Here is an 11,535-nt window from a genome sequence, read left to right as displayed (position 1 = left end):
GTCAGCAAATGTAACCCACAAAGGAATACCATGCCTTATACACATGCCCTGTATGGACATATGCCACTAACACCAGTGAATACCTGTATCATGCTGTCAATGTAGGTGCAGGACAACCAGTTCCATGCCAGTTCTCACCACATGAGTCAGGAATGCACATCAGATAATGACAATCTGTCCTCTCAACATGCCTCTGACACCCCTGGTACACTTCCACATGTCACTGAACTTGCATGTGGGACATGTGCACCACCCAGACACCATCCATGTTATGGAATATAGAACACATACATGGCAAGCACAGACAGCACTGGCCACCATCACAGTAACCCAGATGAGTGGATGGTGAATACAATAATCTGTGTGAGCTTTTTCACCTAGAGACTACACCCTAAGCCATACTGAAGATCATTATCATGTGGCCCGATGTCAATGTATATCCCTTTACCTAGCCTTTATGCAACCTTCTGGCACAGTCAACTACTACACACCTGTAAAGCAATGAACCCATATGTCAGTACTGGAAAATCTGTGTGTGTGTGTGTGTGTGTGTGTGTGTGTGTGTGTGTGTGTGTGTGTGTGTGTGTGTGTGTGTGTGTGTGTGTGTGTGTGCAGAGATTAATGATTTGAAGCTATCTTCACACTCACACTACACCTCCCATTGCCCTACCGTAGCATGCCTTCTGATGTCAGTCACCCTTGGCATACCCTTTTACCCATATATCAGCCTCTATGGTGCATGAGATACCATGCATTAATGTAGTGTAGCAACTAGTTACCAAGAATGAGAAAAGTGTGGTTGTGTCTTCATTGACACCTGCTTTGTGATTGGTGCACACGTACTACACTTACCTTATCCCTCCTTTATCATTGTTGCTGATGTCACCACCTTCAAAGTGATGTTCGGAGAGCTCCACGTAAGTTTGTAAGTATTGCATGCAATAACTGCTTAAATGTAATAGTAATTTCATAGTCAGGCAGGGTTTGAAACCCTGTACTGCAGGCAGACACAAACATGCTAGCTCTTATTCTACTACGCCCTTCCTTTCTTACTTTGTCTCTGTCTGTCTCTCAATTCCCTCTGTGATGGATGTGGAAAAGCACACCTGCTTTGCTTAGGCAGCAGCTTCTTTGTTTTTGTAAGTGATGCTCATGATCAGCTGAAGGCCTGTGCATGAATTGCAGTCCCTCACTAGGCTGATTGCAGGCTGCAACACGGTGTTATCATTCCTATAGCAAATTCCATGGAAACCCACTCCAATAAGTAAGAACATCATGTGGGTGTTGGCTCTTTTCATTCACTTTGAGCAGGACTTCATGCTTCAAAAGCTGGCAACAGCATCACAGAGGTGGGGTGGGTATACCTCTTTACAACATACAGTGTGGAGACAGGCCAGCAAACAGGTGAGGGGATGTTCCAGGACATGAGGAGAAGACAGAATGTGTCTTGCTCTTCTACATTTGAAGTAATGTTGGTTTAACAGGCTTTTGTGTGGATATGGCTCATCTACATGATTTAATATCTGTCATGACAGTGTTATGTGGTTGAGGAAACTCCTCACCTGTAGCCATTCAAGTAGATCACAAAGTACTTTGAGTCTTACATGTGTTGTGTTACTCATACATGTCCCATCTTTTAGAAATGGTAAAGGCTACCTTGAGGATTGCAGCGTACATAGTGACAGTCATGTGTTACTGACTTCATATCCCTCAGAAGACATATGTCACAACAAACCCTATTACACTAGTGTAAATGTATACGCTATCACAGTAACATGTCAATATTGGTCCAGTGTTTGTGCCTCCAGCCACAAACCTGTCAACCTTTGCATATGTCAAGCAGTAAGAGGGCACATCATTATTTACTGACATCATACCTGATAACAAACTAGTGTATAATGACTGCCAGGCATGTTATGTATAGTAGGGGCTTATATTTGAGGACAAACCAGGACATCTTGTTGTAGTATGTGTACTTATGATGATAGTTGACAGAGTGTGTATTAGAATATGTACATTGGTCTGTGTATAGACTCGTCAGGTAGATGTCTGACATTGTTCTTGGGCCTGTTCTATTTGATGTTGCATGCTGCTCTAGTGTATTGCACTCTATCGGCATATACATGTTTCTGTAGGGCCAGACCGTGGATGCACATGTCCCATACCACCAAGTTAGGCATTGGAATACACTGTGTATTGGCCTCAGTATATGTAGGTGGGTTAGGTGTGTGTGAGGGGCACATATGAGGATGGTGTTGATCCGCACAGTCCATATACTGTCAATATTAATCACACTTACCATATGTGACTGTGACTGTGTTCAGATTGGTTGTGGGTATGCACTTTCACACAGGTGTCTGTTACATGCCTGTAGAGCTCTGCTATATTTGCATGGTACATGTATATTTCCCCATAGAAATGTAGGCCCATGTTGTGGCAGTCTGCATGCGTAGTTTCTTGCATTAGTGCTTTGTGACTTGCCTAGCAACTCAGTGTGAACTTACCTAGTGTGATGTTATGTTCTAGATATTTGTCAGATGTACTGTTATTTGTCAGATGTACTGTTAATCACACCATAACTGATGTATAAGTCTGACAAAGCATTGGGATGCTGTACAGATGCTTAATGTCACTAACTAGTGGGTAGTGTATGTTGGTTTGTGACCTCTGCTCCTCTGGTTATTATGTGTTATAACAGACAGGAGTGTGTGAATGTACATAAACTTCAATGTGGAGCTTATCTATTCCAGCATTTTCCTGATATCCCCATTTGGTGTGGCTAAAGATTCAACTTGTCAGGTTTGGTCTATACATCTAGCACTAAAGAGGGGTTCTGGTGGTGTATACCTCCTGGGTAATGACCAGAGTGTGTCAGACTGTCCACATTTATTGGTCATATTCTGCTGCCATTCCACAGGGATCATTACTGTGATTTCTGTGGTACTGCACTATGATGATCTTATGATGTCTGGTCAGTAACTGATGGCTTACATGTCAATATCAGCAATATCAGATGTGACTTCCCACACAACATTTCTGTGCAAGACAACCCCTGTTACAGTAGCAACAGTCAACATTTATACCTGCTGACTTACATGACAGCTCCTTGCTCACAAGAGGTTGTGACTATTGGTGCTGAGTGTATGACTCCACTACATGTTATGGAGATATATGTTAGTATACATATATATATGTATATATATATAGCATATACATATATATATATATATATATATATATATATATATATATATATATATATATATATTTGTATGTATGTGTGTATGTATGTATGTGTGTGTGTATGACATATATATAATATTGACACACACACATACGCCACATATCATATATATATATATATTATACACACACACAGATAGACCTATATATGACCATATATATAATGCAATATACAGATGTATATAAATACATATTTATAAATATATATGTACATGTATACATATATCTACATATGTGTGTGTGTGTGTGTGTGTGTATATATATATATATATATATATATATATATATATATATATATATATATATATATATATATCCATATCCTTGTTATGTGTAAACATGACTGTTTTATACACCTTCCCAGATGTATCACACCATATTTATCTGATATGTGTATATTTAGATATAACAACATATGTGATTTAACACTAATATCACTAACAAGTACTACATAATTGTAGAAGTCATAGCAGTCATTCAATACTATTCAGTATGTGTACTGACAGATATATTGGAGAAAACAACAGCCCTCTTCACCTCTTCAGAGTTGTGATGGCTTAGTGGTTAATTGCTGTGACTATAGTGTACAGGGTCCTGGGTTCAAGACCTGCAAGGTCTGTTTAATTTGTTGCTGGGCAGAACAAGGGCTGTTGGATACAGAGTGTTTAAGGCAGTTTTGATTGGGTTTGTGGAGCTTTGCGTGATGGTAAGCACTGCTAATATATATGGTTAAACATTAGAGCAGCCGCCACACTGTGTAGGCGAAGCAGCTTACCAGTGTGCAAATCTGCTTAGCAGCTACATTTTAAGTAATGCTTACACCTGCTGAAAGCATCGGCTTGTAGCCTTAAGGAACCAGTAATCAGCATTCAAGTCTGATAAAATAGTAGGTGTAATGACACATCTTTAATACCAAATTAATATTATTTAATTCCATGTACATAACATGCGTCTATGTGCTGTCATTACAGTAGCAAGGGGTATGATTATACTGAATGGGACACCTGAGTATATATGGCTTGTACAACACACTTTTCCATTTGAATGTGTTTTATGCATGGGTAGTATCACAGGTTGCATGCAGTCACACTGGCATGTAGTGTATCATTACGTACTGTTGACAATGCATTCCCAAGTAAAAGTAGATTGCAGAATGTAGTACTGGAGCTAAACACCCCTGCATGCAAAGATGGACTCACTATCATGTTCTTGGTGTGTGAGCTGTGTGTCATTACATATTTGCTACTGGATATTGATCTGACATGTGGATATTAACTGTAGACTACTGTGTGTATACGACATGTCATTGAGGACTGCTGTCATGCAGTAATGGCATACCTATCAGTTTCAGACATCTATCAACACATTCATCCTACTGCATAACCAGTTGGCTAGCGGATGTCTGTCTGTTCTTTATACAGATGTGCAGATGTCAGGACTCCCACCTTGGCTGCTTACAGGCAATCTATGTCACAAGTGAGCACTTTGAAGCATATCTGCCTTAGCTGTATTATGAATGCCACAGCTGTAGGAAACCACACCCTATGTATGCACCATATGCCATGGATACCTCCAACTACACTACCACAGTCAACCAAGAACATGCTTGGGTACAGGTCTCCAAGACAGACACTGACCATGCTATGTAATAAAATGTTGCCGAGACATGTCAACTGGAACACCTTTCACTGTCCCTCTCTGCAAGAATCAATCAGCTCAGATGATTGGATGTTGCATGTAACCTTCATCCTGAGGATCACCCCTGTGGTATCTGTTGATAAGATGGCCTGGCTGGCACATGGCTAGGAGTGACATGATACCACTGTACACACATCCCCTATGCTTCCCATCTCTCCATGGACAATAGCCTGGAGCACACCTATGAACACCTGCACCAATGGACTCCAATACTGACAAATGTGTACATGTGCATTACTGAGAATAACAGTGTCTGTGTGTTTGTAGACCTGTTGTTGATAATACACTGAGGCCATTCACATCCACTGCACCCCCATTGCCATAGTTAGATGTGGCTGCTGCTGTACTGGACATTGCATGTACCTTGTTACATTCTTCACCCTATAGGCTACCTGGGGCTTGCAGTACCAGCACAACACTGTTGTATAAATGGGTTGATAGGCATGGGATACCCTCTGAGTTCTGGCAAGTGTGTGTATGTGTTCAAGTGTGTATATTTGTAGGATTCAGCATTCTGAGCCCACATTCTTCTAATACAATGCACCTTGCCACACAGTATTAGGGATAGTGATATTGATGACCGTAGAAGAGAAATGATAATGCATCACTCTACTATCCCTGTGGCATGTGCATTAGATGCATATCCCTGTAGTAGCACTCTTGAGATAGACAAGGGGTTGTATTGCAGTCCTGGTCAATGGGTGATGGTGGTTATGTCAGAGAATTATCATGGGTTTCAGTGCATACAATATGTACTGTAAGGTGTGCGAGCTGGCTATATTGTCTTTACACCATGGTACCCCCAGTACATGTCCCATGTTCCATTGTATGGGGACCACTGTCAGCATCAAACATACAGGTAACTGATAACACTATCCAGCCCAGTTATGCATGTGCTGTGTGCAACCTATTTGTAACAGAATGGACACACTTACAAGGTAGTTTACACTGATAAGCCCAGGTCTCTCAGATGTGTGTATGACTGTTATGTGTTTGTCGATGTGTGTATGACAGTATGTCACACTATGTCTTATCCATAAACAACCGGTACATCCCCTATTACCATACTGTACTGGGCCTGGGGATGTTCTTCACATAAAATGTAACCTGGAACACACCTCATCCTGAAAGCTGTGTGGTGTGTGCAATTAAGGCCATGCACATCAGTAGCACTTCATACCTAGGTAGGGGTTCTAGTCCCGGTGTTTCCAAGTAAGAGTGTGTGTGTGTGTGTGTGTGTGTGTGTGTGTGTGTGTGTGTGTGTGTGTGTGTGTGTGTGTGTGTGTGTATGTGAAGGGATCTACTTCCATTTGCAGAATATACATGTCCCAGGAGGTCATTTGTCTGAGAACTGCCTGACAAATGCTAACATTTCACAGGCATCATCCTGTGGAAATACATTCCATCACAACTAGTAGTAGATGTGTAAATGCCCTCTTCCCCAATGTATAGGTGTACAGTGATTCTGGGGTCGGTATATATAGTTGCGTGTGGCCTTTGTGGACACAGCCACCATCATTGCAGTTACTGTTGTGTATATCCCTCCACTTAGCTGGTTGTAATACTGTAGAGTTCATGTTAATAGGTTAAGTAGCTGTCAATCACACTATCTGCAGTTTTACAGCACCTCACACCCTTCAAAGTGTAGGGCTGTGCCACCTACACTAGCACACCTATGTTTACCGAGTTGAGGATTGCACTACATTGGGGAGAGGACATATACCCTGCCAGTACCATTGTCAATGACATTAAACTAGCAGACTGCTCATTTTCCAATGTATTGTTGTGCCTATTCTGTCTTGGTGGAATTACATAGGCTAAAATGGGTTTGTTGCACAAGTACTTACATCCATGTGTACAGAATTCTCTGTGTATTGCATCAACACCAAAGCCTCTGTGTGTGTTTTACACAAACATGTGGTGTGTACCACCCAGTACACTTACCATTGTCCACTGTGAAAGGGCTGCAGACATCAGCCACCATGCACTCACCTGTATATACCCCCAGACCTATTAGCCATGTGGCACATGCATTAACTGTTATACAGAGCTGTGACATGTGTTCACCTGTACCCAGGATATGGCACAGCCAAGGTGTCACCACAGTGCCATACCCCTTGTAGGAAACAACAGCAGACCAACATCCTGCTGACACATGGACACCTGCAACACAAACAGAATACATTATAGAGACCACAATCACTCAGTGTTAATAACGGCTATAATGCATCATGGCTGGACTGCTACACTTCCTGACATGTAAGCATTAAGCTTTACTGCTGACAACATGTTACACAGCATTACATTGGTACACCATAGTACAGTCACCCTGTTGATCAGAACCATATTAGCCTGTCCCTACATCGATGTTATGGATGACAGGGATGTGGCACAGGTATCATCATATAGTCAGTGTGTGTTGTTGGTTTGCCAGAGACCTAGGCTGAGCCATGCATTTGACATTGTGTGTGTGAGGGGGTTTAATTATTAATTGGGCTGTTGTGATGAGGTGTGTGCAGGTATTGGTTTGCCCTAGCTGTGTTGGAAATGTGTGTGTTTATGCATGAACACAGTTTTGCCATGTAGCTGCCCTATACAGGGGTTTGTTGGACATCTCCAGACCATACCTGGCAAGGCATGCAGTTGACTGTCTCTGGCCATGGACATGAGAACTGTATCTGCCAGGGGTTCCACAGGCACCACCAGGTACACTCCCCTGATGATGACATATGTCTGCTGGATCCATGTCCCTCTTGGAACAGGCAAGGGCCAAGTGCATGTGGCCTGCTGTGTTGTGGTGTGAACAGTGCCCCCCCCGCAGTGCTGGGGCTGGTACTGCCACTATGGGAGTTGCTCTGACTTCTGACATGTCCATGTCAACCTCCAGATGTTGGTGTTGCTGGCCTACATCCATGTGGCCATCGTACTACTCCCACCATATGCTTGAGCACAGACATTCCACAGTTGAGGATTCCCACCATCTCACCTAACCATCTATCCGTGACCTCTGCAAAATAATGGTGAGCACCTGCAAGATCACAGATGTTATTAATAACAGCTGAATGAATAACTCTCTGCAGCCTCAGACCCAGTCTGGTATACCGTTCCATATGTGCCTGCACCTCCATGATGTCCTGAAGCATGCTTCTGGTGGCACCAGATGTGGCATCTCTGCCAGGAGCATGATGACCAGCAACCCTCCTATGAGCACCCCTGTACATCTGCCTGCCTGGTACCCCACCAGACATCCAGCTATGGCTGCTGTGTCCAGACACATGTGCTATAGATACCACACTGTCCTGTCCCATGCCACCAACCGCCAACTGTCCCTCAGCTATGGCCACTGGTGATTGGTTATGTATAGGCAATGTTACTGTGTGTGGGGATGGGGTGGATAACAGTGAGATGTCAAACAATGGTGCAGCTTCAGCCCCTGACAACCCAGCCTGTGCCTCAACACACCTATCATCATTATCAGTGTCTGTATGGACACCAACATCAGACTGCCTGCAGGAGGGACCCTGACCCACCTCACCACCTGTGAGGGAAAAACAAAAAACGCACTTTAAAACCTGTACGTCATTGCTTAACAGTACACACACACACACACACACACACACACACACACACACATACATACACACACACACACACACACAGCTGCACACACACACACACACACACACACACACACACACACACACACACACACACACACACACCCACACACACCCACACACACACACACACACACACACACACACACACACACACACACTTACAGGTGAGGATGCACAAAGATATTACACACAGACCTCTCATTACCCATCTGTCAACATGCATGACATATGGCACTCAACAGCATGCAGTGCAACTATAGTCAGTCCCTGTTACCAATACTATACATCTCTTTGATGCATGGGTTGTGTTAGTAGGTGATACCCCTTCCTGTAGAACACACTGCACCCATGTACAGAGTATTGCTATGCACCTGTTCAGCACCCTGGCATGTACTGTGCACAATACCTCACAGGTGTGCATACCATTGCTGAATATGTACATTTGTGTCAGTTATGTTTGCTCTGCTGCTCACAGCCCCTATGTGTTTGTCTGACACATACCTGGGATGATATGGGGACAGATGTCATTTGTGAATGCCTGATGTCTGATTTACAGATCTCATCATCAGCGGTGCATGTATGGCCAATAAAATACAATTACTCTGACAACCTTCAAACCTTACTGTGGCTATGGGGAGTGTGCACACCCTTATTGACATGGCACCATCTTCCCTGATATGCCATGGGGCCACATTATTGCATATGTTAACATTACACAAACCTGATATGTGACATATGACCTGTGCAATCTAATGCAGTATCAAACAAATGTGTTATTTGTGCAGATTATGATTGACATGCATACAATTTGTGGGTGCATATGTGTGCACACCCTTATCATGATGGTTTGTTGCACCAACTGTTAAGTGTACTACAGCAGTCACTATTCATGGATGTGGTATACTAGCATTGGCCATCTGCATTTGCCAGTATTTGGTCACTCTGTCCTACAAATGTCCCCTAACTTTACATGATTGCAAGGTCAACTCATGTGCACAGCACTTGGAGGTCACACAGTGCCATCACTATTGCTGTGAAGTCAGGTTATGTCTGCCACAATTCATGACCTTGACTGTGTGCAGATACAGCCATTCTTAGCAAGCTTTGGATCTCTGCTTCAGTTCACTGTTGTGTTTCAGGATGACACCTCCTCCCCATCCTCAGCCTTTTTGCAGATGCTTGACAACTATGGCCTACACATGTGTCATTTTGCAGTGTCCCAAATTCTGAACACCATGTGTACCAGTCTAGTCCCTGCTAATGAATGGCAAACATACAGGTGTACACTGGCACCAGCAAGGTACAGATGGGGATGGAGAGCTTGAGGTGGGGTGAGGTGTTGGTTGTGCAGCACAAGTATGTTAATTGATACTGTCTGTAGGTTACCAACTTGGTCTTGGTACACTAGTACACATTGCAACACATGCCTTTGGGGGACTTTTGATGTTATGCATATGCTACCTGTAGAGTGCCCTGGCTGATGTTTCCTGTGGAACAACTGTTCCATCTGATTACCCTAACCCATGGGCCACACATATTCAGAGTCCAGGCAATTGCAGACACAGGTACTGCACAACCAGTACTTGCTAGACATTCCTGCAACTCCTTCAGTGTTGTGGCATGTTACTAGGCAGCTTGCACGACCAGTTTGCAACATGTGTCGTCATCTGTCTTGGATGGCCATCTGTTTATTTTCTACATTAATCCTGTCCCATACATCCTCGCCACATACATGACTGTCTGCACTGTTTGTCATGGTATATGCAATGGTGAGGTAAGGCTACATGTCCAACTCCTACGTGCTACCTGTTGGGTATGGGATCCATTCCATGGCTTGTAAGATGTGTGCAAGCCACAGCTGTCTCTGTTGCAGGTAAGTGTGCACATTTGATGGGAAAATGTCTTGGACAGCAGACCATTTTGTGGTGTGACATTGAGTGCCTGTACTTGCTGGAAGGTCCATACTCATGAAGAGTGCATGCTGTCAGTACCTCAAAAGCTGCTTCCACAATATGTTATTTGGAGTGTATGCACATATATGCTTCCAGTGTTTGTTAAGGTATGTATTCCCCATATTTGTTGCCCTAACATAGGATTCCATATTACACATTAATTTCTTATATTAGGACCACATTACAGGTTGTAAGCATTGTGGAATGCAGTATTATGATATGCCATTGTGTAGATCTGTAACAGTTCCCATTGTAATAGTGGTATATACACTGTTGTAGCACTGTTTAAGGGTGATGTTTCAGAGATGTCCCTACTGTAGGCCATTTGTCCCACCATTATGTTCATCTTTGTGCACACATCTTGCAATGATAGGTTGTTAGTTATATTGCAGGACTCTTGCATACCCTTCAGATATGCCACCATGGTGATCACTGTGATGCAGTGCAGTTAACAGCAACAATAAGTTAACATGTACAGCATGCATTATGGGCAGGTGTGTTAAATGTGTTCATGGAATATACCATGGCCATAACATGGCCGGTGTATTGACAAACTTGAAAAAACACCATACTCACCAGCTACAGGCTGCTGCCCCGGAGGTATACCAGAGGGACCTACATAGTTGTGTGAGAGATGTGATGTCAGTAGCCACACCTGTGGCACTGGTACTGGGTGGGAGCAGCATTACAGTACAACAGTACAAACCCGCAATACTACAGATTATGCACATCTGTTTATTACTACAATGCAGCAACAGACTATATATATTTAATTTCACATATGTATGATTAAACTCTACAGATGCAGATGGATATGCAACATTGGTCTACTGATGTGCTCTGTGGTGTTACCTGCATGCTCCTCATCCATTGTATGGGTAGCACCCACCTCCACAATGCTCTCCACCGGATCTTGTGTTTGCGGGTGAGCAGGTGCCCAGAGGCTGTCGAGGAGCTCCTCAGCATGTGTCGAGGGGCTGGATGGCATGACCCCCCTGTGGCTATCTGGTCCCTCCTAACTG

Source organism: Protopterus annectens, chromosome 1.part1, assembly GCF_019279795.1.
Source record: "Protopterus annectens isolate FY-2018-M chromosome 1.part1, PAN1.0, whole genome shotgun sequence".
Taxonomy (NCBI): domain Eukaryota; kingdom Metazoa; phylum Chordata; order Ceratodontiformes; family Protopteridae; genus Protopterus; species Protopterus annectens.
The sequence above is the reverse complement of the archived record's forward strand: the minus strand, read 5'-3'. Positions refer to the sequence as shown.